The sequence below is a fragment of the Chlorocebus sabaeus genome, chromosome 15 (genome assembly GCF_047675955.1).
Source record: "Chlorocebus sabaeus isolate Y175 chromosome 15, mChlSab1.0.hap1, whole genome shotgun sequence".
In the NCBI taxonomy this organism is placed as follows: domain Eukaryota; kingdom Metazoa; phylum Chordata; class Mammalia; order Primates; family Cercopithecidae; genus Chlorocebus; species Chlorocebus sabaeus.
Window position 1 is genome coordinate 2,385,026 of NC_132918.1, and position 22,779 is coordinate 2,407,804.

General features: G+C 39.9%; 1 protein-coding gene, 1 non-coding gene and 2 pseudogenes across 15 annotated transcripts in view; 2 read left to right on the forward strand and 2 right to left on the reverse strand.

The window, feature by feature from the left end:
- Positions 1–22,779, forward strand: part of LRRFIP2 (LRR binding FLII interacting protein 2) — a 132,189-nt gene that overhangs the window by 29,677 nt on the left and 79,733 nt on the right. The gene's annotated exons all lie outside the window — the stretch shown is intronic.
- LOC119620697 (NEDD8-conjugating enzyme UBE2F pseudogene) lies at positions 5,965–12,213 on the forward strand (annotated as a pseudogene).
- On the reverse strand, positions 12,244–12,347 carry LOC119620761 (U6 spliceosomal RNA). The gene has a single exon (XR_005237313.1). It is a non-coding gene; the product is annotated as a U6 spliceosomal RNA (small nuclear RNA).
- On the reverse strand, positions 17,507–19,762 carry LOC140713524 (ubiquitin-conjugating enzyme E2 D3 pseudogene; annotated as a pseudogene).

The window sequence follows — 22,779 nt, forward strand, 5'->3', positions numbered from 1 at the left end:
AAAGAGATACTTTTCAGTTAAAAAGATACTTAAAAATGAAAAAGTAGATACGACTTTACAGCGAGTGATCTTAACTATTTGCACAAATGAAGCATTTTGGAAGCAACATAATTGTAGTTGAAAATTGAAACTACCCAGAATGTTTCCTTTCAAAATTGGCGGGATTTACCCTGATTTCTATAAGGGAGGAAAATGCCACCACCTTCTAGTGTCCTTTTGTGTTGTCACTAAGTATTTGAACTTTTTTTTTTTTTTTTTTAAATGTGATGCTTTCTTTAAAAAATTGTATAGGATTCTAACATCCAGCACTTGTTGAGTGCTTACTATGTGGCAAACACTATTCTAAGCATTTTACATGCATTAATTCATTTAATCCTTATAAAATTCTGCAAAAAATTCTGCAATCAGTTTTTTTATCTGCATTTTGCAGATGCAGAAACCGTTGCACAGAAAAATTAAGTAACTTCCCCAAGGTTACATAGCTAGGAAATAGTAGAGCTTGGATTCAGACCCTGAAGCTCCAGAGTCTGTGCATTTAACCTTTTACTATGCCAGATTGTTTCTCAGTCCTCTCTAATTCCACCATTAATAGCTTGTTTTTTGTTTTTCAGTAATTTTTCATGACTTTGAACGCAGTTTCACATCTTGATTCTCTCAAAAGTCTTGAGCTAAGTAGGATAGATATTATTATTAGCCATGTTTACAGCTGAGGAAACAGATGATGTTCAGATAACTGTCTAAAATGTATCAGAAGCAAGGCTAAAAATACAGCCATTTGAGTCATTGTTCATGTTCCAGGAGAGGTAGGCTTTGGAGACTTACAAGTGTGACTTTGAATTCTGGCTATACTAGTTGCTGGTTGAATAATTTTGTTAAAACTTCTCTAGACTTCAGTTTCCTCATCTGTAAAATGGCAGTAATATTATTTTCCTGTCTCACAGAGTTGTGATGGTTAGAGAAGATAAGGCACATTAACCTTTAGAACAGTGTTAGGCTTGCAGTAGGCTATTTGTTGCTTATTAAAAAACAGAAATTGGGCTGGGCGTGGCGGGTCACGCCTGTAATCCTAGCACTTTGGGAGGCTGAGGCAGGTGGATCACGAGGTCTGGAGTTCAAGACTTGCCTGGTCAACATGGTGAAACCCCATCTCTACTAAAAATACAAAAATTACCTGGGTGTGGTGGTGGGCGCCTGCTACTCGGGAGCCTGAGGCAGAGAATTGCTTGAACCGAGGAAGCGGAGATTGCAGTGAGCTGAGATTGCACCACTGCATTCCAGCCTGGGCAACAGAGTGAGACTCCGTCTCAAAACAAAAAACAGAAAAGCAGAAATTGAAAATGATAATAGAAGACTGGTAGAAAGGTAAAATGGACTCTTTTTGTAAAATAAACTTATTACGGTAGGTTTTCTAAAACATGACTGATCATCAGAGTCTCCCGGGGAGCTTTATCAGTGTACAGATTCCCAAGCTATACCTCATACTTAGTAAATCTGAATCTATGGGGGTTGAGTCCAGAAATCTGTATTGATTGGTTGATTGAAGGAGATGAGGTCTTGCTATGTTGTCTAGGCGGGACTTGAACTCCTGGGCTCAAGTGATCCTCCTGCCTCAGCCTCCTGAGTAGCTGGGGCTACAGGTTCGCACCACTACACCCAGGCAGAAATTTGTAGTTAAATACACACATACACACTCTCTCTCCTCCCCGCCCCAACTCCTTCCTATGAGATTCTGATGGCCAGCCAAGTTTGGGGACCATGAACCCAAATATACAGATGATCCTATCCTGAATGGTCACTTTTTAATACTTCCAGGTTATTATCCTTCCTTTATGCAATTATTTTGTTATGAAATAACTGAGTTTAATAGTTATTCTATTAGAATGTATGCCATAATAATAAAAATTACTACTATAAAAGGATATAAAAAACCAATAATTCTAGTTTTTATTTATATCTTCAGAGCTCTGAACATGCATATGGCAACTTTAGTAACAAGATAAAAAGGCTCAAGTTTAACTTGAAACCTGGAAAAGGACCAGTTTTCATTGTTAAGATTCAGGACTTTATTTGCATGATGAGTGTCTAATATGTGATACAGTACTTTTAAAACTGTAGAGGAAATATGTTTAGCTGTTTTTTGTTTTGTTTTGTTTTGTTGTTGTTGTTGTTGTTTTTGAGATGGAGTTTTGCTCTTCTTGCCCAGACTGGAGTGCAATGGTGTGATCTTTTTTTTTTTTTTTTGAGACGGAGTCTTGCTCTGTCGCCCAGGCTGGGGTGCAGTGGCCGGATCTCAGCTCACTGCAAGCTCCGCCTCCCGGGTTTAAGCCATTCTCCTGCCTCAGCCTCCCGAGTAGCTGGGACTACAGGCGCCTGCCACCTCGCCCGGCTAGTTTTTTGTATTTTTTAGTAGAGATGGGGTTTCACCGTGTTAGCCAGGATGGTCTTGATCTCCTGACCTCGTGATCCACCCGTCTTGGCCTCCCAAAGTGCTGGGATTACAGGCTTGAGCCACAGCGCCCGGCCAGTGGTGATCTTGGCTCACCATAACCACCGCCTCCCGGGTTCAAGCGATTGTCCTGCATCAGCCTCCTGAGTATCTGGGATTACGAGCATGTGCCACCACACCTGGCTAATTTTGTATTTTTAGTAGAGACAGGGTTTCTCCATGTTGGTCAGGCTGGTCTCGAACTCCCAACCTCAGGTGGTCCACCTCCCTCGGCCTCCCAAAGTGCTGGGATTACAGGCGTGAGCCACCGCGCCCGGCCATTTAGCTGTTTTAATAGTTCTTTCATATGTTCCTTGTTAGTCTTTCTTTTTCCTTTCAAGTTTTCATAGCGATTCACCCATACACTGTTTATTCATACACTGGATGGTTGACATTCACATACGGTTCCTAGTCCTCATTTTCTTTAGTAGGATTGTCCTTTTCAGCAAAAACATTGCCTTAAATTGGAAGCAAACAAAAACTAACAAAATCCCCACAACAACAAAAATGACAAACTGCTTAATCTTTTTTGTTGTTGTTAAATCTTAAGAGTTTAGTTTATCTTTTCCTAATTTCAGATTGTTTTTTGAATTGAACAGGGAATGCCATCAATAAAGAAAAATAGCCTCTTTTTCTCTTGCTGCTTAGGATTTGCTCAGGTTTCCATGCTTCTCAATTGGCCAAAAAGCAGGTAATCTGAATAAAGAGGAAAAGAAGCAAAAAGCATAAATATGGTTTATAAACGGAATAATTTGTGTGCTAAAATATGGAACTGAATGCATTTTAATAATCTTAGTAAAATAAGCATAATAGAAATTTTACCATTTTAACCATTAAGTGTATACTTCTGTTGCATTAAGTACATTTACCTTGTTGTGCAGCCATCACCACATCCATCTGCAGAATGCTTTTCTTTTTTTCCTTTTTTTTCTTTTTTTTGAGATGGAGTCTCGCTCTGTCGCCCAGGCTGGAGTGAGTGACGCGATCTTGGCTCACTGCAAACTCCGCCTCCCGGGTTCACGCCATTCTCCTGCCTCAGCATCCAGAGTAGCTGGGACTACAGGTGCCCACCACCACACCCGGCTAATTTTTTGTACTGTTAGTAGAGACAGGGTTTCACCGTGTTGACCAGGATAGTCTCGATCTCCTGACCTCGTGATCCGCCCACCTCAGCCTTCCAAAGTGCTGGGATTACAGGCATAAGCCACTGTGCCCAGCCCAGAATGCTTTTCATATTGAAAAACCTGAGTGCATTTTTATGTTTAATTTTATTATTGTTTTTTTTTTGAGACAGGGTCTCTGTCGCCCAGACTGGAGTGCAGTGGCATGATCTTGGCTCACTGCAACCTCTGCCTCCTGGGTTCAAGTGATTCTCCTGCCTCAGCCTCCTGTGTAGCTGGGACTACATGTGAGCACCACCATGCCCAGCTAATTTTTTACTTTTAGTAGAGGTAGGATTTCGGCGTGTTGGCCAGGCTGGTCTCAAACTCCTGACCTCAAGTGATCTGCCTGCCTCCACCTCCCAGAGTGCTGGAATTACATGCATGAGCCACCGCGTCCGGCCTCTGAGTGTGGTGGGGTTTTTTTTTTTTTTGAAACGGAGTGTCATTCTGTTGCCCAGGCTGGAGTGCAGTGGTGCCATCTCTGCTCACTGCAATCTCTGCCTCGTGAGTTCAAATGATTTTCCTGCCTCAGCCTCCCGAATAGCTTGGATTACAGGCATGTGCCACCATGCACAACTCATTTTTGTATTTTTAGTAGACACAGGGTTCTACCATGTTGTTCAGGCTGGTCTCGAACTCCTGATCTCAAGTGATCACCTGCCTTGGCCTCCTCTAAGTGCATTTTTAAAAGATATTGAAATGTTTGAAGACTATTCTGTGAAGGCAGGAATGTGAGTAGATTTATAAGTCCTGTCTGTCTGTAATAGGCATGTTGCTGTTTAGCTCTGGGAGCTCAGGCTATTATAGCTGTAGGAAGAACTCAAAAGAGCAAATGTCGGAAGGGATCATTTTCCCTAGGGTTTCAGAAGACCAATCTGAATGCTTACCTTTTGTGTGTGTTTGGCTTTGATATTTTCATGGGCTTGTGAAAAATGCCATTTCAGAGTTGACTTTCAATGAAATTGTCTGAAAGCACATACCTGGTGTATCAAATTGGGGACCCTTAGTTACCTAGCCTCTCAAAAGGAGAATGATGAGGGTAGAGTGAAAGCTAGTTATGCTTCCTTACCATAGTCAGTTTGGTGAGTGTTAATGGTGAGTTTCCTTTTGAGAAGAAATCGAAGCCTCTTGAAGGGTTTGCAAAGTCTTTTTAAGGCATCACGGAAGCCTGGAGTATTATTGCTTTTCTTGTTTTAGAGCTGAAATTATGAAGAAAACACATTTTATGCATACTTCTTCAAGTGAACGTCACAAGAATGTTTTTTTTTTTTTTTTTTTTTTTTGAGAGAGAGAGTCTCACTCTGTCGCCCAGGCTGGAGTGCAGTGGCGCCATCTCGGCTCACTGCAACCTCCGTCTCCCAGGTTCAAGTGATTCTTGTGCCTCATCTTCCCGAGTACCTGGGATTATAGGCGTGTGCCACCACACCCAACTAATTTTTGTAGTTTTAGTAGAGACAGGGTTTCACCATGTTGGCCTGGCTGGTCTTGAACTTCTGACCTCAGGTGATCACCCGCATCGGCCTACAGGCATGAGCCACCATGCCCAGCCACAAAAATGTTGCTGATTTTTGTCCCTGATGATCTGAGATTTTTTTTTCTGGGTCTAAAATTCTGTGATTTCTTCCAAAGTCCAGAACCCAAAGAAAATTGATGTTCTTATGCATAGTTCTCTTAAATCTAGAGAATGAATGTCAGACATAGAAACTGATTATCTTTTCTAGATTAGAGGATAGGATCCTGAAGAGGAAGTCGTAAGTGACTTCCCCGAGGTTACATAGGTAAGAAATAGCAGAGCTTGGATTCAAACTCGTGAAGGTTGGCTCCAGAGTCTGTACATTTAATCTCTTACTATGATTAATAATTATTTAATAATAATTATTTTTAATAGAGACAGGGTCTTGCTGTGTTGCCCAGGCTGGTCTCGAACTCCTGAGCTCATTCAGGAAAAGATCATAAGAATTGGAGTCTAGTAAAGAGTATCCAGAGATTTTTTGTGTTGAGCAGAATTTACACATAAACATAATTGGTTTAACTGAGTGTGGTGACATGTGCCTGTAGTCCCAGGTACTCAGCAGGCTGAGGTAGGAGGATTGCCTGAGCCCAGGAGTTCAAGGCTTCAGTGAGCTGTGATCCTGCCACTGCACTCCTGCTTGGGCAACAGAGTGAGACCCCCACCTCTAAAAATGAAAAATATGGCGTGTAAATTTACTTGTAAGAGGTAAGAAAGGAAGCTCCATGGCTGTTTCACATTTGTGTCTGCTAGAACATTTGGATTTTTTTTTTTTTTTTTTTTTTTTTTGAAGCGGAGTCTTGCTCTGTTACCCAGGCTAGAGTACAGTAGCATGATCTCAGCTCAGTGCAGCCTCTTCCTCTCAGGTTCAAGTGATTCTCCTGCCTCAGTCTCCCGAAAAGCTGGGATCACAGGTGCGCGCCACCACACCCAGCTAATTTTTGTATTTTTGGTAGAGACGGGGTTTCACCATGTTGGCCAGGCTGTTCTTGAACTCCTGACCTTAGGTGATCCCCCCATCTTGGCCTCCCAAAGTGCTGGAATTACAGGCATGAGCCACTGCACCCAGCCTGGATTTCTTTTTTTAAAGTGTGCAGTTCAGTGATATTATCCCATGTGTTTGGTTCGGATTATTCTGTGTAAATTGGATTTGTCTGAAAAGAAACTCCACAGGAGGCAGAATTACTCTTATTTAAAATACTCATGTTTTCAGTGGTGGTACACAAAAATTCATAGAAGATTATGAAATGACCGGGTGCAGTGGTGCATACCTGTTAGTCCCAGCTACTTGGGAGGCTGAGGTGTGACGATTGCTTGAGCACAAGAGTTCGAGACTAGCCTCAGCAACATAGCAAGACCCTGTCTCTTAAAAAAGAAAGAATATTATGAAATATGAGGTTTTTTAAATTATAAAAAGTGAATGTTTTTCTGTTCATTTCTACCCGGTTAAAAAATAATTATCCTCCTTTGTGCCGATTGTTTTTATTAGACAGATTCTTTGAAAGAGCGAATCTAAGTTGTGGTTTTAGTCATTTAGGATTCCTTCAGGTGGTGTTAGTACATGAATTCAGCCAATTCTATTTGTTTATTTGTTACTATTATTAATAATAACAATAGAGACAGAGTCTTGCTGTGTTGCCCAGGCTGGTCTCAAACTCCTGAGCTCAAAAGATCCTTCTGCCTTGGCTTCCCAAAGTGCTGGGATTACAGGCCCTCAGCCAGTTTTCTTTGAGTGCAGACTCAGTGTTTTCTCCATTTACACACTGGAACTAAGGCAAAAGAGGAGGGTAAGGGATGTGATTGGGGTTACACTTTGCTTGTACTTTTTCCCTACTTCTAGAGCCTGGTCCTGTACACTTTTTGTGATAGCCAGTGTTACTCTCAGCATCTCACTGTCCCTTGATTTGTTCCTCTTACTGGAATTAAGGGAGGATTATTGAGCCTTAAAACTTAGTTTTGTCTTAGTGTGACTGAAAAGTATTGGTATAACTTTCCTTGTCATAATCTTTGCCATTCATGTGACTTATAGGGATTTGGAGAAAAATATTCAGATAGCACAATATCATTAACCTAAATTTGAAGACATTACTAGCAACACCTTTTTTTCCCCCATCACAAGTATTTTTGTTAGTCCCCAAATTAGTATTTTTGGTTAAATATGTCATTGCAGATCCAAAGTTTTACTTTTTATATACTGTTTATTGGGTTGTATAAAGTCGTCTCTCATTCCAAAAGAATATTTTTGCTGTCAAAAAGTCTCTGAGTAAATGGAAGATATAGTTGTTTGACATCAGAAAAAGATGAGTTATAATTTCTATAGTTTATCTACTACATGTTGGTGTTTATGCTCAGAAAAATTTAAATATTTGTCCTCAACTACCAAAAACTTAAAGTGGTTAAACATAATCATGTTGTAAGATTTAATTAAAAATTTTTGTACTAAAGGGAAGTTGCTAGGAAATAGAGCAATAATTTTTGTTAATTTGGAAACCATGGCAACACAGTAAATATTATGTCTCCTAATTTGTCTTTCAGTGTTTTTTTGGCATGAGTGTCATGGAAGAGTAAACAAAATTAAACACAGTGAACTCTGAGTCTTTGCTACCTGAGTTAGTCATTTTCTTTGAATGTTTTACTTTCTCAAATTTTGTATTTCAAATTTCTTGAAATTAAAGCATAGTCTTTAAAGGCCTAAATTGTACATTATCTCTCTTTTGTCCATGCCAGTTGCATAGGTTTTATATTATGGATGTATGTGCGGCTGGCAATTCCAGACCTTGTTGGCTCAGTTTGGTGCATTTCTGTCAAATTATGAGTTGTAAATTTGCCTCCTGTAAAATAGCAGTTTTAGCACCATCAACACTGTGATACAAAAGTTTTAAAGCTAGAGGATTTTCTTCTTTTAAAGTCATTTGAGTGTGTTTTCATTTACTACTGTAGTATTTTGTTTTGTTTTGTTTTGTTTTTGACATGAGGTCTTGCTAGGTTGCCCAAGCCAGACTCGAATTCCTAGGCTCAAGTGATTCTCCCACCTTGCCTCCTGAGTAGCTGGGATTACAGGCACCACTACCATGCCTGGCTTGTTTTTGAAAAACATTAAGATTTTGGCAATAATATAAGTATCCATGAGTCCAACACCCAGCATTATCAAATGTTAACATGTTGTCACAGTTGTTTCAGATCTTTTCTTTAAAATATTAGGAAGAAAGGAAGGGAGAAAGAGATATAAACCAAGTTTAAGGTCCTTTGTTTCGTTCCCCAGGCCTATCGCCCTCCTTCCTCCTATTAAGGAATCAGTGTGATAAAATAAAAATGTGCCCTTCCTGTTCATGTTTTAAAAGTTCTAATGACTTCTGGTCCTGCCACCTGGAGCCAATGTCGCTATGAGGGGCCGTGTCTTGCCACCACTGCCCAGGCCAGGCATGGCGTTGGGTGTCAGGCCTGCCTCACATGTCTTGGGGTGCCCAGGGTAAAGGCAGGAGTAATACTGACACCTGTAAGCAAACTGAAGTGCAATGACAGTCTCAAAGGGTCTGGGATGTCAGCCATAGCATCTGGCCCCACTCAGAGGGTTCTGTGAGAGACAAGTTGATTGTTAAAGAGGTTGCAGAGCTTGAGCTTATTTACCTTGTACACGTCAAGTGTATTTCCTGATCTAAAAAGCTTCATTGCTTTCTGCTGACTGTAACCCCAGACAAGGGTTACTACCAGGGTGGAAAATTTCAGCTCGAAACTGGACTTCCTAATGCATGTAACATGGTGCCTTCCAAAGTCAAATGCCTGACCAGGATCTGGTACCCCAACATCACAGAGATGGGGGAAATACATCTAAAGTTTACTGAGGACATTCGATTGACAGCACTGGCTGGGCTCCCACGAGAACATTGAAGGATGTTGTTTGGAGATTAAATTATTTGTTTACTAATCTTCTGAATTTTGACGATCCACTGAATGTTGAAGCTGCAGAACATCATTTGTGGGACAAGGAGGACTTCTTGAATAAAGTAGATGACTATGTCAAGTGTTAATGCCAGATGATAAAAGAAGATTGCGGGCCCGTGGATTGTGTGTTATAGTTTGTCTCTAGCGTGAAAAAGCAGCAAGAGGCAGCGCCTCCTCTCCCCTGTCCCCTGATTCTCCCTCTCAGTCCCCCTGCATTGTCCCAGTCCTGTGACCATGTTGTCCTGAAGAAGACCATCCTCATGACTGCCCATTGTAGATGGAGAATTCAACATAAAGACAGCAAGAAAACGTATTTGGGTTTCTAAAGAATTATCTGCTTACCTTATGTTTTAGGCTGTTCTTTCATTGCTAATAGACAAGACTGAGTAATTTATAAAGAAAAGAGGTTTAATTGGCTTATCGTTCTGCAGGCTGTGCAAGCATGGCACTGGCATTTACTTAGCTTCTGGGGAGGCCTCAGGGAGCTTTTACTTATGGTGGAAGGTGAAGCAGGAGCAGGCACGTCATGTGGTGAGAACAGAAATGAGAGCGCAAGGGGGACAGCCAGATCTCATGAGAACTTAACTGTTGTGTGGACACACCACGCTGTGAGGGATCCACTCCCGTGACCCAAATACCTCCCACCAGGCCTTACCTCCAAAACTGGGGATTACATCTCAACATGATATTTGGAAGAGACATCTAAACTATGTCATCTTAACATGTTTACTTTTTTGAACTCATATTGTTTAGGCTGTTGGTGATATTCTTGAGAAGTTGTAATGGACCCAAAATTGAGGCTGGAGCTTTCTTATTCTTTTCCCAAACAAAATTGGTTTTCTGCTGAAGTGATGCTCATGATGTGTTCGGTGTAACGTGCAGATTGGAATAAGAAACCTGCTACAAATTGTGATTGGATGCAAATGCCCTTAGTGTCCTCTGTGCATGTTGGCTCTATCTAGATGTCGTGAAGTTTCCCAGAATGCATAAAGTCTTTCACTGTAGACATTTTTATTGAAATGCATATTTTATTTAATTTAAGTATATTTTGAACCAATTAATTTTTTACAATGTAATGCTTTATTTTTTGTATTCTCATTTTGTATTTTGTATTTTCATTGTATAGGGCAAAGATGTTGGGTTGGCCGAGGGTGGTGGCTCACACTTGTAATCCTAGCACTTTGGGAGGCCGAGGTGGTGGGCAGATTGTGTGAGCCCAGGAGTTGAGACCAGCTGGGGCAATATGGTGAAACCCTGTCTCTACAAAAAATACAAACATTAGCCAGGCATGGTGACATGTGCCTGTAGTTCCAGCTACTCAGGAGGCTGAGGTGGGAGGATTACCTGAGCCCAGGGAGATCGAGGCTGTGATGAGCCATGATCATGCCCTGGGCAACAGAGTGAGACCCTGTCTCCAAAAAAAAAAAAAAAAAGGAAAAATGTTGGGTCAGCCACCTGTTGAAGAGAAATACAAAGAAACTATGAAAGACATTATTCGTTTTGTCCAAATGCAGCAAGAATATGGCTCTGAAAAGTCATCTCTTGCTCTCAGGTCCACATGTGGCAAGTACATTTTGGAGCTCTTTGAAACTAGATCTGGATGATAAAAATAAAAACAAACAAACTGAAAGGCAGGAAGCCCATTCTCACATGCCGCTCAGAGGAAACTGGCTGGAGCTGGGACCTGCTGGGGTTGGTGTTCCTGCAGTGGTCATATGATCGTGAGCCAGTAGCTACTCTAGAGTACCAGACCCTGACTGTCCTGAGGGACAGGAGAGATACCTCAGGAATCAGCCCAAACAATGTCTGATGCTACTGAGACTGTACCTGTGACCACTTTCTTATTTGCTTTGACTCCGGGCCCTGCCTGGGGGTGAACCTCTTAGGTCTTGGAGGACCAGGATTCAGCGGCAGCATATGCCATACTTGGCCAGGTTAACACACATTGGAGGAAGAGCCCAGAAAAAAAACAGGTGGATTTATTCCAGTTTTTAAACATTTGAACTAATGAAATCAAATGAGAAATAAATGTTTGTCTGGTTTCAAAAAAACATTTTAATATGTATCACCATAAACCTTGTTTAATGGGTTTTTGTATATTGCCTTCTAAGAGCTCTATAGACACAGGGGTGTAAAGCAGGTAGCACTATGGTGGAAAACTGCCAGAATAGTAACTAGTTCAGTATAACTGGAGAGGGGCTAGGGAATGGGAGGAGGTGATGTTAGAGAGGAAATAGGGACCAATCATGAAAGGATTTGTGTGCTGAGTAATTTACTTTTGATTTTCAAAGCTGTGGGGAGCCATTAAAGGGTAAATCCTTTTTCAGATTTGAATTACAGTATAATTGCTTTAGCCACCCAGTGGAGAGTGAGTGGTGGAAGGTAGAAGGCAGAAAACAGTTAGGAAGCTGTTATAGTTTTTGATTTATTTTTTGAAACAGGGTCTCACTCTGTTGCCCAGGCTATAGTGCAGTGGTACAATCTTAGCTCACTGCAACCTCCGCTTCCTGGGTTCTGGGACTACAGGCATGCACCACGACACCCAGCTAATTTTTGTGTTTTTTTTGTAGAGATGGGGTTTTGCTTTGTTGCCCAGGCTGGTCATGAAGCTGTTGTAGTTATCTTAGTGAAAGATGATGAGAACATGAAATAAGACAGTGACAATGGGAATGCAGAGGAAGGTCTGGATGGAAGAAATAGTAAAGAGAATCTTGATGGGAGCAAAGTAGTTGAGACTTAGCAACTGAATATGGAGGAAGAATAGAAAAGAGGAAAGACCCTTATGATGAGTCTTCGTGTCATATTTTGGGTAATGGGGTAGTTGATGGGGAATATAAAAAAGAAGAGGAAGGTTAAGGGAACGATTATAAATTAAATTAGGGTTGTATTGAGTCTGAGGTTCTAGTGGGAGAGCCTCAATTTTTTTTTTTTTTGGATACGGAGTGTCACTCTGTCGCCCAGGTTAGAGCACTGTGGCAAGATCTTGTGCTACCATGCCTGGCTAATTTTTGTTTTTAGTAGAGATGGGGTTTTACATGTTGCCCAGGCCGGCCTTGAACTCCTGAGCTCAAGTGATCTGCCCACCTCTCAAAGTGCCAGGACTATAGGCATGAGCCATTGTGTCCGGCCTGAATAAAAAAATAAATAAATAAAGATGCTTTACAAATTTGTATGTCATCCTTGCACAGAGGCCATACTAATCTCTGTAGCTTTCTAATTTTAGTATACGTGCTGCCATAGTGAACACAGCCTCAATTTTTAATAGCCAGTTGGATCAGGATTGTGGGAGAAAATTCTAGCTTGGGCATAGAGATTTACAGACTAACAGTATGACCCAGAAGAGAATATAGAATGAAATGAGCAAGAGCTGAAGCTTGAAAGCTTTGGTTATATTAACATTTAGGATGCTAGCTTATGAAGGATTCTGAAGGAGAGAGAAGAGAGAATAAAGAGGAAAACCAGGAGACACTAGTATTGGAGAAAGCTGAGATGAGAGTTTTAAGAAAGAATGTGTGTTTAGTGATAGCAGAAGTCCAGAAAAGACAGATGAGATAAGAATAGAAAAATTCTATTGGGTTTGGTAGTTAGAGGTCATTAGTGACTTTTGTGATGAGCAATTTCAATAAGGCGATGTGAGCAGAAGCCAGATTGTAGTCATTTGAAGAGAGTGAGAAGTGAGAAGGGAGGTGTGAGAAAGCTTAGCTGTAAAGAGAAGATAGGGTAGAATTGGACCAGGGTGAGATTTTTTGCTTGCCTTTTAAAGATCAGAGAGACTTTAAACCTAGTTATGATGAAGAGAGTGAACGAATAGAAGTAGAGAGCAAAGACCCAGAAGAGAGATCAGATGATTGGGACAAAGTCCAGGGAAGGACATTATAAAATGGAGGGCGTGTATGGGTGTGAGTGTGTGTGATGAGGCTTGGGAGGGTTTGACTTTCAACAACAGAAGAGACAGCTCTTCCAGTAGAACCACAGGGAAAGTAAGAAAGAAGGGAAGACTGGGAAGTCTGTTAGTGGCTTTGGAGGGTGTGAAGGGAATGCCTTCTTCAGACCTTAAAATGCCTTCTGTCATGAAAACATTGGCACAGGAGGTGAAATACTAAAAGTATCAGAACTGGAATAATGAAAGAAGTGCTGAACTGATAAGGTCTTGCAGAGAAACTTTTTCCATTGATAAATCAGATCATTTACGTTATATATCTTGGAAATACCTTCCTGTTTTTGTTGTTGTTTTTTAAATAGGCTACACATTGATTGGTACCCATTTTGTTTTTAAAAACCTTGTATGGTTCATTGTGCAGTAGTCTCTTCTTCATGTGATTTTGCTTTCTGAGGCTTCAGTTACTTACGTTTGACCATAGTTTGAAAATATTAAATAGAAAATTTCAGAAATAGTTTGTTTATTTTTGTTTAAATTGTGCGCTGTTCTGAGTAGCATGATGAAATCTCACATCATCCTGTACAGGACATGAATCATCCCTTTGTCTAGTGTATCTACACAGTGTACGCTACCTGCTAGATAGTCTCACGGGAGCCAGCTCTGTTATCAGGTTGACTGTCATGGTATCACATTGCTTGTGTTTGAGTAACCTTTAGTTTATTTAATAATGACCCCAAAGAGGAAGAGTGATTCTGGCAATTTGGATATGCCAAAGAGAAGCCATAAAATTCTTCCTTTAAGTGAAAAGATAGAAGTTCTCAACTTAGTAAGGAAAAAAAATTGTGTGCTGAGGTTGCTAAGGTCTATGGTAAGAACGCATCTTCTATTCATGAAATAGTGAAGAAAGAAAAGAAAAATCTGTGCTAGTTTTCCTACTACATCTCAAACCGCAGAAGTTATAGCCAGTGTGTGTGATAAGTATATTATGATGGAAAAGACTAGATTTCTGAGTGGAAGACATGAACAGAAACATGTTCTGATTGATGTCAGTGGGATAGGGTTTGGTACCATCTGCAGTTTCAGGCATCTATGTGGGGGCTTGGAACTTACCTCCCTTGGATAGGGAGGAACTACTACTTAGAGTACATACATCCTGAAGAAATACACTTATTTGTGGTTCATTAGATACAGTACTTAAATATACATACCCTTCTCCTCCTCCCAGATAGTAGTCTCAAGTGAAATTCAATTTATGGATTATATTTTAGGGAAACAGCACTGCCTAGCCCATTGAGTAGATTCCTCCTACTTGTAGACCCATTGGATGGATGGAAAATTTAGAATACGATTGATTGGCCTCACAGGAGTCTCTGATTTGGAATGCCACCATGAGCCACAACAAGTTAATTTTAGCCTATTCCCCTCTGTTTATTTAACTGAAGCAGTAACAAAATTCACATTTAAATATCAGAAAGTTTAAGAGTGCTTTGGGTATTGGGCATCACAGAATATAACTAATCACATTTTACTTTGAGACATTTTTACCTCACTTGTTCCTTGTTTCAGGTAAATTAATTCCACAATGGAATAGTAAGGATGGGGATAGAGTTGAGATGGAGAAACTTGTTAGAATTAGAAAACTTGATATATTGTAAGTGAAAGTACTAGGAGCCTGTTTGGAAGTGGAGGGAGTCTGTTGGAGTAGATGGAGAGGATGGATTCAAGGGATGTTGTAAAGGAAGATTTGTTAAGGAAATAGGAGGTCCTCAGACCTTGGGTTTGAACAAGAGTGGCAAGGTTCCATTTCTGGAGACTGGAAAATAAGGAAGCAAAGCCTGTTGGCTGGGGGAAGATGAGATTGATTTTATTCACTCTGGTTTTGGTGCTGACAAGACAGATGTTAGAAATGTAAGTTTTTATTTTGGTAGAGAAGTCAGAGCTTGAAATGCTAGATTTGAGTCATTCTCATTGGCTGGTAGTTGAAACTGTGGAGTAAAAAATGAGAGTAAAGCCTGTGTACAGTAAAAGGAGATATCTACATTTGGTTAGTAGATACCGTGTATAGTAAAAGGAGAAGATTGTCTACATATCTAGTTCTCTATTCAGAGAACTAGAATAGTATTATTTTATAGAAAAGAGATAATCTGTGCTAAGTTGAAAATCCTAGGATAATTATCCAAAGTAAGCTTTTATGATTTGTCTAAGTATATGCAATTATACTTGGACTATAAATATGTAAGTTGGAGGCAATGCGGTTAAGAGTGTGAACTGAAGTAAGATTCTTAGGATGTAGATCTTAGCTCCAATATTTGCTTGTTGGGGGAAGGCAAGTTACTTAACCCTTCTGTATTTCAAGGGGTTATTTTGTGGAATAAAAGAAAATAAGGCCAGGTATGGTGACTCACACCTGTAGTCCCACCACTTTGGGAGGCCGAGGCAGGCAGATTGCTTGAGTCCAGGAGTTCAAGACCAGCCTGGGCAACAGGGTGAAACCTTGTCTCTACAAAAACAAAACCAAAAATTGTTTGGGTGTCGTGGTGCATGCCTATAGCCTCAGCTACTCAGTAGGCTGAGATGGGAAGATCACTTGAGCCTGAGAGGTCAAGGCTGCAGTGAGCCGAGATCACGCCACTGCACTCTAGCTTGGGTGCCAGAGTGAGAGCCTGTCCCTGCCCCCCACCCCCAACCCCGCAAAAAAAGAAAGAAAATAAGGATTTATCCTTGCTAAGTAAGTGATCAAACCATGGTAGATATATTATCTGGATAGTTTGGGTTTTCTATTGTGAGGTGGTTATTCAGATAATTTAGTTTAATTTTATAAATATCAAGAGCAAAGGTAAGATTTAGTACAGTTGTAATTGGATCCTGATGTATTATTTAATCATTATTTCCCAAACTGTGTTTCTTGGAGCATGACCCTTGAAGTATCATTTAGGGTTTATTTAGTAATGTGGTCAAGTCTGAGAAATACTATATATTCTATCCTCTTCTTTGAAATTCATAAAGCATATTATTAAGGACTGTGATTTTAAAAAAAGTTTAACTTAGCATTTTCCAAACTTGTTATTAATAGGTTATAAACTCCCCTTTATCCCATTTTATATATTAAATTTTATATATTAGAATTTTATGTATTTTAGTATTTATTTAGCTGAGGCATTTTTGAGCATTCAGTCTCATCTATTTAAAAAATTTAAATTGAAATATAATTCACATACCATCAAAACCATTCACCATTTAAAAATATTGTTTTTTAAAATATATTTACAAAGATGCGCAACTATCACCTACCTAATTACATAATATTTCATCAGCGCAAAAAGAAACCTCATACTACTTAGCAGTCACTCCTCATCTTCCCCTTCCCCAGCCCCTGGCAACCAGTAATCTACTTTCTGTCTTTATGTTTTTGCCTATTCTGGACATTTCATACACATAGAATCATGCAATATGTGACCTTTTGTGTCTGGCTTATTTGTCTTAGCAAAATGTTTTCAAGGTTCATTCATGTTGTACCCTGTTTCAGTGCTCCATTGCTTTTTAAGGCTGAATAATACTCCATTGTATGGATAATCTCCCTTGTTTGTTCCTTCATCAGTTGATGGATATTTGGGTTATTTCTACTTTTCGACTATTATGAATAATGCTCCTATGAACATTCATTTACAGGTTTTTGTGTGGATATATGTTCCCATTTCTCTTAGGTACATATTTAGAGGTGGATGGATGGTATCACTGTATTTAACTTTTGAGAAACTGCCTCAGCAATTTACAAAGCAATTGTGCCATTTTACATTTACCCCTGTAATATATGAGCATTCTGATTTCTCCTGTATGAGCATTCTGATTTCTCCACATGCTTGCCAATTTTGGTTATTTTTAGTTGAAAAACATTTTTTGTTATAGCCATCCTAGTGAATATCGAGTATCTCAATATGGTTTTAATTTACATTTCTTTAATGACTAATGATGTTGAGCATTTTTTAATGTACTTATTGGTCATTTTTACGTCTTCTTTGGAGAAATGTCTATTTAAATCCTTTGCTCATTTTAAAATTATTTGTGTTTTTATTGTATCTCATCTACTTTTCTCAAATTCCAAAAGAACATAATACAAAATTCTGCTGGTAAAGGAAGTATCTAATGTAGAAATACATAAACCATAGTACATGTTTAGTTCTCTTTTCCTGGAAGTTCTGTTTTTTTTTTTTTTTTTGAGACTGAGTCTTGCTCTGTCCAGGCCGGAGTGTAGTGGCATAATCTCGGCTCACTGCAGCCTCCACTCCTGGGTCAAGTGATTCTCCTGCCTCAGCCTCGCAAGTAGCTGGGATTACAGGCTCATACCACCATGCCCAGCTAATTTGTGTATTTTTAGTAGGGACAGGGTTTCACCATATTGTCCAGGCTGGTCTTGAACTCGTGACCTAGTGATCAGCCCGCCTAGGCCTCAAGTGTAATCCCAAAGTGCTGGGATTACAGGTTTGAGCCACCACGCACAGCCTTTTTTTTTTAAAAAACAGTAATTTAAAGTTTATTCCAGCTATAATGCAGATTATTCTGACTTTAAGGTAGCATCATATGGCATTCTTCTGAGTCCATTCCTGAGATACTCTATTGTACTTTTATGTCTGTCCATTTTATGGATCCATGCACTCTCTGGCACTAGGGGGTCATCTGGATTTGGATCACATAGCAGTGAACAAATGGATAAAATAACTTTAGAAATAATTTTAAAGCAGGCAACCACTGTGATCTTAGAATATCAGACAAACGCTGCCATTGCTGTTAATATTTGGATAATAAATCCTTGTTGCACATGCAACCTTAGGTGGTTTGAAGGGGTAGTGTGTTGAAAAATGAATTGTCAAAAAGAAAACACTGCTTTGATATGGGCTGTCATTAGGTCCCATAATTGTGGCTTGCCAATGGTTTCATTGGCAAGTATCTGCAGTATCATCCCCAACTGAACCTGCAGAACATTGTGCTGGAGGATCATGGGCCAAAGCACTAAGTTCCTTATTAATCTGTCTTAGTGCCATGGTATGTGCTTGTCCTCTGGCTCCTCACTCTCGGTATGTGCTCAAAGATCTGGACAAAACTCTTGGTTACGCCGGAGGTGGGACAGCATTGTCTCGTCTCACACCGGCTCTGCCAGACACAAGCTGTTGGTATTGTGGAGACAACTCTCACGACAACTTCGTGTCTGGCTAACTGTAGCTGTAGCTCTGCAATGACTGAAGAGCAGTTTTTTGTGCTCTTCCTGATGGGGTTCCACCCCCAAATCCACAAATTCTTGTGAGCTGCAGTGAGGTACTGGCTCGAACTGGGACAGGCCACCGTCAGGCCGAGAAGTTCTTTCTTAGTGCCCATTATATGATTCCTAATTATTCATTGAGTGATAAAGTGAATATTCTACAAATTTAAAAGTTCTGTGAGTTTAAATACAACCTAATGCATTTGTTCTGGGAGTGATCAAAGCCCATGATTTTCACTGTCTTTTTTTTTTTTTTTTAAACGGAGTCTTGCTCTGCTGCCCAGGCTGGAATGCAGTGGTGCCATCTTGGCTCACTGCAACCTTTGTCTCCCAGGTTCGAGTGATTCTTCTGCCTCAGCCTCCCGAGTAGCTGGGACTACAGGCACGCGCCACCATGCCTGGCTAATTTTTGTATTTTTAGTAGAGATGGGGTTTCACCATATTGGCCAGGCTGGTCTTGAACTCCTGACCTTGTGATCCGCCCGCCACGGCCTCCCAAAGTGCTGGGATTACAGGCGTGAGCCACCATGCCCGGCCTCGATTTTCGCTGTCATTTTATGTTTCCATTTGACTCAAGCATGTAGTGAGAAATGAATGTAATTGTATCTAAATTTTTTTTGTGTGTGTTATCATTTTTACTATAGGAACAATAAATTTCTATAAATATGCAATAGGATATATCCTTTATAATCAATCTTAATATGCCTCGTATTTAGAAGCGTAATAATCTGAATCACTTTTAGAAACCTGGTCATATGACCTATCTGACTTCAGGTAACTTCTGAACCTGAATTTTCAGTTTCTGAATTTCTATATTAACTTTATTATAACAGTTGGGGTCATATCAGCCTAAAGACTCTAAAAGTATTTAAATAATTTAGGCTTCTGAATACTTCTAATTTATATCTTATTCTGACTTTTAAATTAGCCAACCTATTTTGGTAAAATATATGTAACATGAAATTTATCATGGTAACTATATTGAAGTATATAGTTTAGTGGCATTACATTCATTTTGCATTGTCATGCAACCATCACCACTATCCTTAAGAACTCTGTCATCATCCAGTACTGGAACTCTGTACTCATTAAATAGTAAGTCCCATTTCCCCCTACACTCAGTCCGTGGCAACCACTATTCTGCTTTCTGTCTGTATGAATATGACTACTTTAGGTTTCTCATTAAGTGGAAGTATACAATATTTGTCCCTTTGTGTCTATCTTATTTCATTTAGTATAATGTCTTCAAGATTCATCCATGTAGCATGTATCAAAATTTTCTTTTTAAGGCTGAATAATCCAAAGTATGTATATGCCATAATTTGTCTATCCATTCATCCATTGATAGATATTTGGGTTGTTTCTACATTTTGACTATTGTGAATAATGCTGCTATGAACACTGGTATATAAATATATGTTGTCTCTGCTTTCCAGTTCTTTTGTATATATACCCATAAGTGGAATTATTGGATCAAATGGTAATTCTGTGTTTTAGCCAACTTTATTTTGTTTTGTTTGTTTGTTTGTTTGTTTGTTTTTTGAGACGGAGTCTCGCTCTGTTGCCCAGGCTGGAGTGCAGTGGCCAGATCTCAGCTCACTGCAAGCTCCGCCTCCCGGGTTTACGCCATTCTCCTGCCTCAGCCTCCGGAGTAGCTGGGACTACAGGCGCCCGCCACCTCGCCCGGCTAGTTTTTTGTATTTTTAGTAGAGACGGGGTTTCACCGTGTTAGCCAGGATGGTCTCGATCTCTTGACCTCGTGATCCTCCCGTCTCGGCCTCCCACAGTGCTGGGATTACAGGCTTGAGCCACCGCGCCCGGCTGTTTGTTTGTTGAGACAGAGTTTCACTTTGTTGCCCAGGCTGGAGTGCAGTAGTACAATCTCGGCTCACTGTAACCTCTGCCTCCCGGGTTCAAGTGATTCTTGTGCCTCAGCCTCCCGAGTAGCTGGGTTTACAGGTGTGCACCACCACACCCAGCTAATTTTTTCCATTTTTAGTAGAGATAGGGTTTCGCCATGTTGACCAGGCTGGTCTTGAACTCCTGGCCTCCACTGATCCGCCCGCCTTGGCCCCCCAAAGTGCTGGGATTACAGGGGTGAGCCACCACGCCCAGCCTTTACTGTGAATTTAGTTAAATCTTGGTTGTCCTTTATTGTTGTATCCCATTTGTTTTGTATGTATGAGGTGTATATTAAAATGATTCTGTAGCAGCTCTTTCATGTGATTGTATTCTGAGGTGAAAATGCTAGTGTTAACTACCTAGAAGTGTGTTTTATGTACCCATAATTGTCTATTCAAAAATAATTTAAAAATATATCATAATATTTTGTCTACTAGGTTGGAATCAGTGTTGGCTCCTTGCTGCTCCTGCTAATCCATGTTCCTTCAAGCATCTAGTAACAAGTATAGAAAGAACCAGATAAAGTAGTTTTAAATCCCGTTTATTTCTTTTAAAGCATGTAGTTTTAGTGGCCTCTCTTCAACACAGTCTCCAAGGGAGGTAACACTGAGTTGGCTGAGTAACAAAGGGAAGGGTGTTTGTGTGTCTCTGAAGCCCATGTTCTTTCTGTTCCTTTCCTTTTTGTAGTTAAAAATGTCTTATTAAAGAATATATTTTAATTATCTCTAAGTTGGGTTTTGTGAAGGAAGTCTCATTTTAGTGTAGATTGTACAGAATTGGCCACAGACAAATCTTAGAAGGATAAAATTGGCATTCTTGAATTAAATTTCTAAAGGAGGCTTCGGGTACAAAGCTAATATACATGTAAATGAAAATATCTATACACTGATAGGGCTTTCTTAAAAAGGTTTGAAAGTTTTGATGCTTTGTGATTTTAAAATATATTTGCTATCTACTTAAGCATAAAAGCCTTGAAGTGTTTTCCTATTAAAAAAAAAAAAAAAGAAACTCTAATAAGAAAGTAGTGCCTACTCATAGAGGGGAGAAGAAGGCGGATAACTTGAAGCAGAGCACAGGTTTTGAAAAGATGGAGGCCAGTGTAAAATTCATGGGAGAAAACTAATTGCTCTAGATTGTTAGTGGTTACAGCTTACGGCTGGTAGATTACAATTTACTTTGCAGGGGTTTTTCTATTGAAAGACCAGTTACACAGACTGGGAAATTGCCAAAATTGGAATAGTTGAGTAGCAGTTAACTATTTAACTCTCTCTGCTTCTTAGAAGCCTGCTATGACTTTGCCAGGCGAAACTAATTTCTCTTTCCTACATGCTTCCTTCCCATAAGCATTGTGTTTCTGTATCCTTCAACTTTGTGAGTTGCTTTAGGGCAGAGATGTCATATCTTACTCTGTATTTTCAGCACCTAGCATAATTGCTTACATGTAGTAGATCCTTTTAAACATTGGCTGAGTTTATTCTTATGAGACTTGGGCACAAATATAACAAAATGGGAAGACAACAACTATTATCCAAGGGAATAGTCTGAATCAGAATTAAGATGTGACCAAGGACAGAGGAAACCATTCCACTACCATATAGAAACCAGACAGTAGATTTCTATGAGTTTCACGTGGCACATTAAGCTACTTCCTTATCTCATTTCCTTTATACTGTGACCTTTGCCCTGCAATTCATTTTTTTTAAGCAGACATTAAGGCGTAAAAGTTGTGGGGTGAGAGAAGCATGGAATTTTAATACAACATAATAAAGCCACAATAGAGACATGGGTATAGAGCCTGACTTTATGAAAGAGGGACTGGGAGGAATCTTCATAGAAGGTAATATTTTACTGAATAAGAGAAGGGAGAACAGCTCCTGCCAAACAGTTTGTGAAGAGAGGCATAACAGAACACAATAGAGTCCAGGAATGGAGAGAGATGGGATGCATCCAGTACACGTGGAGCAAGTAGAGTAGTCTCCACCACCCCCATCCATGGGAGATACATTCCAAGCCCTCTAGCAGATACCTGAAGCTGTGGATAGTAGCAAAGTTGATTGCTATCAATCGGAACACGTTTCTGTTCATGTTTTCCACCTACAAATGTAATGTCTTTTCCATCTTAACTGTCATGAACTGTGGCTGTAACTTTTGCAGTTTGAGGTGCAAAATCTAGCGCAAATTTCTTTTTCCTTCTTCACGATTTCATGGATAGAAGATTTGTTCTTACCATAGATCTTAGCAACCTCAGTGGATGATTATTTTTTCTATTAAGGTTAGAATGTTCACCTTTTCACTTAAAGGAAGCACTTTATGGCTTCTCTTTGGCATACCTGAATTGTCAGAATCACTCTTACTCTTCAGGACCATTATTAAATAAAATGAGGATTACTCGAACACAATCACTGTGATTTGATAACTGAGACAGCTAACAAGTGGGTAGCATAGACAGGATGGATATGCTCAACAAAGGGATGATTGACGTCCTGAGAGCTTTTATCATACTACTTCGAATGGCGTACGGTTTAAAACTTATGAATTGTTTATTTCTGGAATTTTCCACTTAATATTTTTGCACCTTGGTTAACCATGGGTAACTGAAACCACAGATAATGGGGGGACTACTGGACTTGGAAATAAGATGGG